The 7,519-nt window shown below is 34.5% G+C and overlaps 1 long non-coding RNA gene across 2 annotated transcripts; it reads right to left on the reverse strand.

The window, feature by feature from the left end:
* Nucleotides 1-2,008: 2,008 nt before the first annotated feature.
* On the reverse strand, nucleotides 2,009-6,758 carry LOC116594799. 2 transcript variants are annotated; one of them, XR_004287419.1, is made up of 5 exons: nucleotides 6,603-6,758; nucleotides 5,355-5,455; nucleotides 3,744-3,780; nucleotides 2,694-2,878; nucleotides 2,009-2,206 (listed from the first exon to the last, which is right to left on the reverse strand). It is a non-coding gene; the product is annotated as an uncharacterized LOC116594799 (long non-coding RNA). The 2 variants fall into 2 exon arrangements; XR_004287420.1 differs by having other exon boundaries at nucleotides 6,684-6,749.
* Nucleotides 6,759-7,519: the final 761 nt, after the last annotated feature.

A 7,519-nucleotide genomic window follows, 5' to 3' on the forward strand; every position in this document is an offset into this window, starting at 1 on the left:
ATTTGGAATAGTCTTTTTATGTGTTGAGAAAATCAACACTTTAGCACCAAAAATAGAAAATATCATTCTCAACTTTTCAATTGCACTTTAATTCTACTTACGGTATTTTTTCTTTGGATTCTGGTTTACCATGTTTATATATCTTAGTCTGCCAGTAGTCTCTTTTCTTCCTTTTCTAGCACACTTCAAGTTGCCTAAGATTTGGACCCTTTATTCCTACCAGAAATTGGCTTTCTTTCTTTATCACTCTACTATTTGTAACGGGTTGTATTTCATGTCTGAAAAGAATGGATTGATTATTCAATAAACAATGATCAGACAATTGAATATCCAAAAGGAAATAAAACTTAGATTCTTACAACAGACCTTATACATACACACAGGTATGTGTGATTTGCAGAGGAGTTCAAGATCTAAAGATAAAATAAATAATAAATGAAAATAAAATAAATAATAGAGTAACTAGAAAAAGGAATGAAAAGAAATAAAGGCTTTAAATCTAAGAAGCTTGTATTCAAGTCCAGCAGAGTAGCAGAGATAATGGGGGCTTGCAAAAACAGGTATATGGATGATGTCCAAAAGGACTGTAGAGCCCAAAGGCCTGGCCAAATATATTGTTCTGCCTAAGAGAACCTTCCCATATTCGTGAAGGTTTAGGAGAAGAACCCCAGTGATGACTGACCATGAGTTTCTTATCTCTGGGAAGGTACTGCAAGAGAGGCATATAATTGCAATTAAAGAATATAAGGGAATGGGGCAGTTCTTACACACCTGAGTGGGGTCACGGACTCATAACTGATAGATTATAGATATAGCAACAGATGATAAAGATCAAAGTTCAGATCTGAGATATTTTAAAACTCCTTAAAAAACAGCAAAAATACGGTAAAAATAGGTGAAGTATATGAAAAGAAAATTCACAGGAAAAACATGCAAATGGGGAATAGAGATATGAAAAGATCCCTGACCCATTAGTAGTCAAGGAAATGCAAAATCAAACACCAATTAGACATCATGCTTTTATCTATAAAACTGGCAAAATCAATAGTATTGATATTAATCTTGGGAAAACTGGCAAAAACTCTCAGATGAATGTAAATTCGCACAGTCCTTTTGGAAAGACGTTTGGCAGTAACTCCTCATGTTTTAAATGTATAAACTTTTTGACTCAGAAATCCACAGGTGCATGCCCTAGAAAAATACTTGAAATTATGCACAAAAGGAGCACAAAAATTTTTTCAGCATTATTTTTCTATTTTTCAATTTTACAAGAAAAAATTCAGTTAATGTCTTTTACATAATTTTTATATATTTCTATAGCTTAGAAGTGAGTTTGCTGAGGGTAAGAGTATACACATTTAAATTTCTATCTCAGTGAACTAATATCCCACTAAAATGGTCTAATGGGCTCTCCAACCACCGGGTTTGAGAATACCTATTTTCCTGTTCTCTTGCCAAATCAGGTATTGTCAACTTTTACCAAACAGTGATTGAGAGGATAATATTTTGGTTAAACAATTTGCTTTTCACTAGTTATTAGAGAGGTTTTCAGTTTTTATGTGGTGAAAGTTGTTTAGAGTCTCTTTTATAGCTTCTGAGTTTTAGAATTTTTTCCTAAAGCTATTTATTTTTTCACCTTTTTAAAAATTGTAGTAAACTGCCCATAACAAAATTTAGTACCTTTACCATTTTTAAGTGTACAGTTCAACATTATTAAGTACAACCAAATTGCAGTGCATCCAATGTCCAAAACTCATCACCTTGCAAAACAGAAATTTTTTACCCATCAACCAGCACTCCAATTCACCTTTTCCCCCACCCTGTAGCATCCATCATTCTACCTTCTTTCTCCATGAATATGATCCCTCTGGGCTCCTCATATAAGTGGAATCACATAACATTTGTCATTTTGTATCTGGCTTATTTCAATGCAATTTATTTTCAATATTGAAAAACTGGAAACAACCCACTAAGAAACAGAATAAACTATAATTTGTCCATACTTTTTATTACATGCAATTATTTGCTCGTTTTATAAAACAGATGCAGATAGACTGGCCAAGCAGGAGGTGATTATAACTTAGACAAAGATTACCATCTTGGGTGCACGTGTAAAAGCTGGACATATTCTGAAGTTAGTGTCAACAGTATTTACAACTGGATTGGACATGGGATTTGGAAGAAAGATGACACTAGTGTTTCTGGCCTGTAGAAAGGGAAGATTGAAGATAGTATTTCCTGAGGTTGGGAAGATGACTGGAGAAACAGGTTGGGATGTGAAGGAATCAAGAGATGACTTTTGATGGTATTCAATCTCAGATATAAAACTGACATCTACAGTTGCATATGAAAATAGTAGAATCATTTAAGTGCATTTATTTTAATTCACTGTCTCGTGCTTTGAGATTAGAGCAGTTTTTTAAAAGGATTCGGTAACTTCAACAGGGAGGCTTTTAATGTTGTTGTTGTTTAACATTAAAAAAATGTGTACCATATGCAAATACAATCTTTTAGTCAAATTTGCATTTTAATATGGTGGTCTATTATACAATACTACCACCTGTATAAAATGAGTCAAACACAGCTTAATAGGACTTGGATATAATTTATAATATAAAACAGAATTATCACATTTGGTGACTATCAAAACAGTAAGCTGAATAAAATGAGAAGTTCCATCTGTTACTACCTACCTTTCACCCCTACATGAAGGAAATGTAAAAGGGAAGAGTTACAGGAGTTTCTCCAAGTGGTTGTAGAGAATGAAAGTTCCCATTTGGCAAGGACCATGTGTTATTCATTTTTGTATCACCCACAATGGCTTGTGTGGAGTAGGCGTCCAATTAACATTAGTGGAATTTAATCAAAATCTATTGAGCTGTAAAGAAAAATGTCACAGTCATTACTCAATACATTTGCACAAGCATTTATTATGGAATGTTAAAAAAAAAAAAAGCTTAACTTCTGTTAACTTCAATTATCTACAACACAGATAGTAACTAACAAAATAAGTGAAAAAGGATTAACTACCATAAAAACACTTGTACTTTGCAATTTGAGAGAAGCTCCTTGTCACCTTTAGGCCAGAAAAGGGCTAAGAACTGTAAGTAAATTAAAATTCATTGATTTAATAACTTAGGAGAATAGATTGGAAGCAGCATGTACAGGAGGGTGTCTAGCTTATCTTAAGAGTATATACAAGAAGACTTACTCTAAGTGCTAACACTCAGATTCAATCCTAAAGGCACCTAACCCTGAAACAAACAAACTCGGTGGAAAGATATGTTCAAAATCTAGTCAGAGGATCAATTCATGCTACTCTGGAGCCTACCACCATCTGAAAACTGATTAATTTCATAATAGTATCAATTATCTCTCTTACATCCTCATCCTCTCCCTTTCATATGAGCTCTTTTTTGTCAGCATAGAAATCTTTTTCATCTTTATGTCATCTTTTGCAGGATGGTTCTAACTATTGCCCTACTTCTCTCCTCTACAACCTTTTCATAAAACATGCGACCTTCACTCTCTCTGCTCCCTCAGCTGCATCCATTCTTCTTGCCACCTCACCAGTAATTACATTTGCCCAGGGAGCCAGTGATGTTTTGCCTGCCAAATTCATTTAATATTTTAGCATACCTAACTTGACTACTTTTTCTCCTTCCTTGGCTTCTCAAATATTTTAATGACTGTTCATTTTATTATAAAAATTCAGGCTAACAGCATTTTGTGTGAGGACTTACCTAGTTTGAAATCTGTCTTTATTTCAGAAACAAATGCCTGATGGGAAATAGATTAAGACATGTCACAATGAAGTCCCAAAAAAGCTCATCATATTTAATCAGATAATCAACTTATAAATACAATTTAAGAAACATGTGGCAGAATTAATAACCTCATCAACCAGAGCCTTTACTCCCAAGCTAAGGCCATGGATAAGAGCAGACCAATGTTCCTGATCCCTGTAGACAGGGAGTTCTCAAAGAAAAAAGGAATAGCAGACTAGGTAATTTGAACTAACCCTCTCACTGAGGACAACTAAAAAAGCTACACCAAAAAAATAAAATAACTTATGAAATTATGTAGTATTGCTAGGCCAAGACTAGACAAGAACTGAGAAAGGTAAGCCCAGCCACTTAAAACTGCATTTTTTCTAAAGGCACTTGCCTGTGATGGAAAGGAAACAATGAAGCTCATTTGCATTTTAGAGTCATCTTGAGGCCAAAGAGACAAAAACCAAAGTTTGGATACTGCCAAGGGACGGGACTCTGATAAATCAGTTTCCACTTTCAAATAAAATTATGAAAAACATGCCCTCAGGATAGATGTGAACTAAAAATAAATCAGCCAGAGCAGGGACTTGTAATCTAGTCTCCAATCAGCAGGATATCCAGGAATCTTAAACTTTGCATCAAGATTAAGAGGTCCCAGAATGGTAGCTCTCCAAAACACCTAGCTGAACCAAATGAAAGTCCTCTCTGGGAGAAGCCACCATCACCCTAGGTATCAAAATATTTTCCCAAATGTCTTTTAAAAACAATGTGCAGCACAGACTTAAAGATAACTAAGCACACAAGGAAATAAACACCCCAAGCAAAAAAACAATATAAATAATAAGTAACAGAAATGACTCACATATATAGTTTACCCTTGAACAACATGGACTAGGGGCACCACTCCCCATGCAGGCAAAAATCTATGTATAACTTCTGACTCCTCAATAACTAATTACTAAGAGCCTACTGTTGGCCAAAATCCTCACCAAGAATATAAACAGTCATAAAGTAACCTCCTGGGTAACTCAGTGGGTTAAGCCTCTGTCTTCAGCTCAGATCATGATCTCAGGGTCCTGGGATCAAGCCCCACATTGGGCTGTCTGCTCAGCAGGGAGCCTGCTTCTTCCTCTCTCTCTCTCTGCCTGCCTCTCTGCCTATTTGTGATCTCTCTTTCTGTCAAATAAATAAAAAATCTTTAAAAGAAAAAAAAGCATAAGGAAGAGAAAGCACATTTACAATATTGTATCAAAAAGAAAATCTACATGTAAATGGACCTACCTGGTTCAAACCCACATTGTTCAAGGGTCAACTGTATACAAAAACTGTGTTTATTAAGTTGAAAGAAATAAAGGCCAAGATTTAAATTTTAAGCTGAAACTGAAAACTGTAACAATAACAAAGATAATGAGAAGAGAAACAAGTAAAAGACTAAAACTGAAAATTGTAATTCTTAAAATTAAGAATTCAGCAAATGGTCTGAATAATACATTGCACACAGAAAATTAGCCAACTAAAAGAGTGAAAGATCAAATGAAACTAGTATAGTACCAAAAATTCAGAAAAGAAAAAAAAAGGTACCTGGAGGATGTACTGAGAAGGTACAATAAATGTTCTGTTGGTGCTCCTCTTGGTTGTTCCTCCCCAGAGGAGAAAGAGGATGTGTCAGAGGCAATATCTATCTAAAAGAGAGAGTGGTTGAAAATAGTTTCACAGTGATGAAAGACATTCATCTACAAACTAAAGAAGAAAAATAAATTCTAAGCAGAATACATAAAAAGAAACACACCTAGACACATCATGTCAAAAAGGCAGAAAATAAAGACTCTGAGAAAATCTTAAAAGCAACCAGAGTAAAAAGAGCTTCGAAGCATCAAAAGTTAGACTATAACTAACTTCACAATAGCAACAATAGAAGCCAAGAAACAATGGAGTATCTTCAATGTGTGGGTGTGGAATTCCATATCCAGGGAAAATATCTTCCAAAAATGAAAACAAAATACTAACATTTTCAAATTTAAAAAAAAAAAAACTAAGTCATCCCAGAAGACCCATGTTAAAGGAAATTCTAAAAAAATATACTTCATGTGGGGTACCTGGGTGGCTCAGTGGGTTAAAGCCTCTGCCTTCAGCTCAGGTCATGATCCCACCATGGTCCTGGGATCGAGTGCTGCATCTGGCTCTCTGCTCCACGGGGAGCCTGCTTCTCCCTCTCTCTCTGCCTACTTGTGATCCCTATCTGCCAAATTAATAAATAAAATCTTAAAAAAAAAATATATATATATATGCACATATATATATATATACTTCATGCAAAGGAAAAATGATCTGAGGTGGAATCTGAAAGGCAGCAAAGGATAAAGGACAAATAAGGTGGTAAAAATATGGGGCAAATATGAAAGAATATTAGCTGTATCAAATAAAAATAATGTCTTGTGACCTTTAAAGTGTTAATAAAAAAAATTACCTAGAAACAATAGCATATTGGGAGGGTAATTAATAGAATTAAAATACTCTTAAGGTTCTTGGATTACCTGGGAGAAGGGTAAAAATCTTGATGTACTTAAGCTTTCACAAGTTATTAATGAAAAGTTTTGGTAATTATAAGTGTAACTTCTAATTTTGAAGGTAATCCCTAACAGGATACAATAAAATATATAATTTTTAAAATAACAGACCTTTTAAAGACGGAATCATAACTAAATTCAAAAGGAGGCAAAAAAAAAAAAAAGAAAGAAAGAAAATACAATGAGAGAAAAATAAACAAAGAATAAGTGGGACAAATAGAAGACACAAAACAAAATGGCAGGTTTAAATCCAAACACTCACTAATTTCATTAAGTGGGCAGAATCTCAGAATTAGAAAGTCCTCCTCAGCTAGTCACAGGAAGTGCTGAAACAATCACAGACCTCTCCTGGACACAGATGGAGGAAAGCCATCCTGTAAATTTTGCAGCTAGCAGAAGCAGAACAAAGTGCATTCTTCCTTGTGGCAACCTGATCTCAGAAGAAAGGGGAGGGGGAAAAAAGTGGCCGCTTCCTGTTCCCAAGTTTACCAGGCAAATAATTAACTATCTTCCGTCCCCCAAAGAAATGTATGAGGGAGCAGAGAGTGGTCAAGAATATAACAGTGATTGAGAAAGCTAGGGAAAAGTCAGCCCACCATTTTAAGAATATTTATTTTTTCTAGTCTAGACCACTATAACATATTTGTTTGAGAAGAGGTTAAGGACAGAGGAAGGGAGTGAACATATACCAGGCATATATATATATATATGTATATATATATATATACATATATATATATATACACATACATATATATAATGTGTGTGTGTGTGTGTCAAATCTCAAGAAAACTATAAATTCTCGACCAGGGTTAGGGAGGTATAAGGAGATTATCTCAGCTATTTCTGGGAGTTATTAGGACAAAAATAAAGAGTGGTAGGAACAGATACAAATAATTAGGAGAGATAGGGAAAAAGGATTGGTTAATACAAATTTTCAGATTAAATATAATTCCTTCAAGGCTCTATGTCTGTTTTAACCTATATCCCTTGAAAAATATCAGTTGCACAAAAGCACTTTTTAAGAAGGTGCATTTTTTAACTAAAATTAGAGAGCAGTTTCAATCAAAGGGCTCAGAGTTAGAAAAGATATCATCTCAATCCCTCCAACTTTAAAAATACCCCTGAACTAGCCACCTCAAAAAGATAAAAATATATTCTATATTTAAAGACCTCCAG

Source organism: Mustela erminea, chromosome 7 (genome assembly GCF_009829155.1).
Source record: "Mustela erminea isolate mMusErm1 chromosome 7, mMusErm1.Pri, whole genome shotgun sequence".
Classification (NCBI taxonomy): Eukaryota; Metazoa; Chordata; class Mammalia; order Carnivora; family Mustelidae; genus Mustela; species Mustela erminea.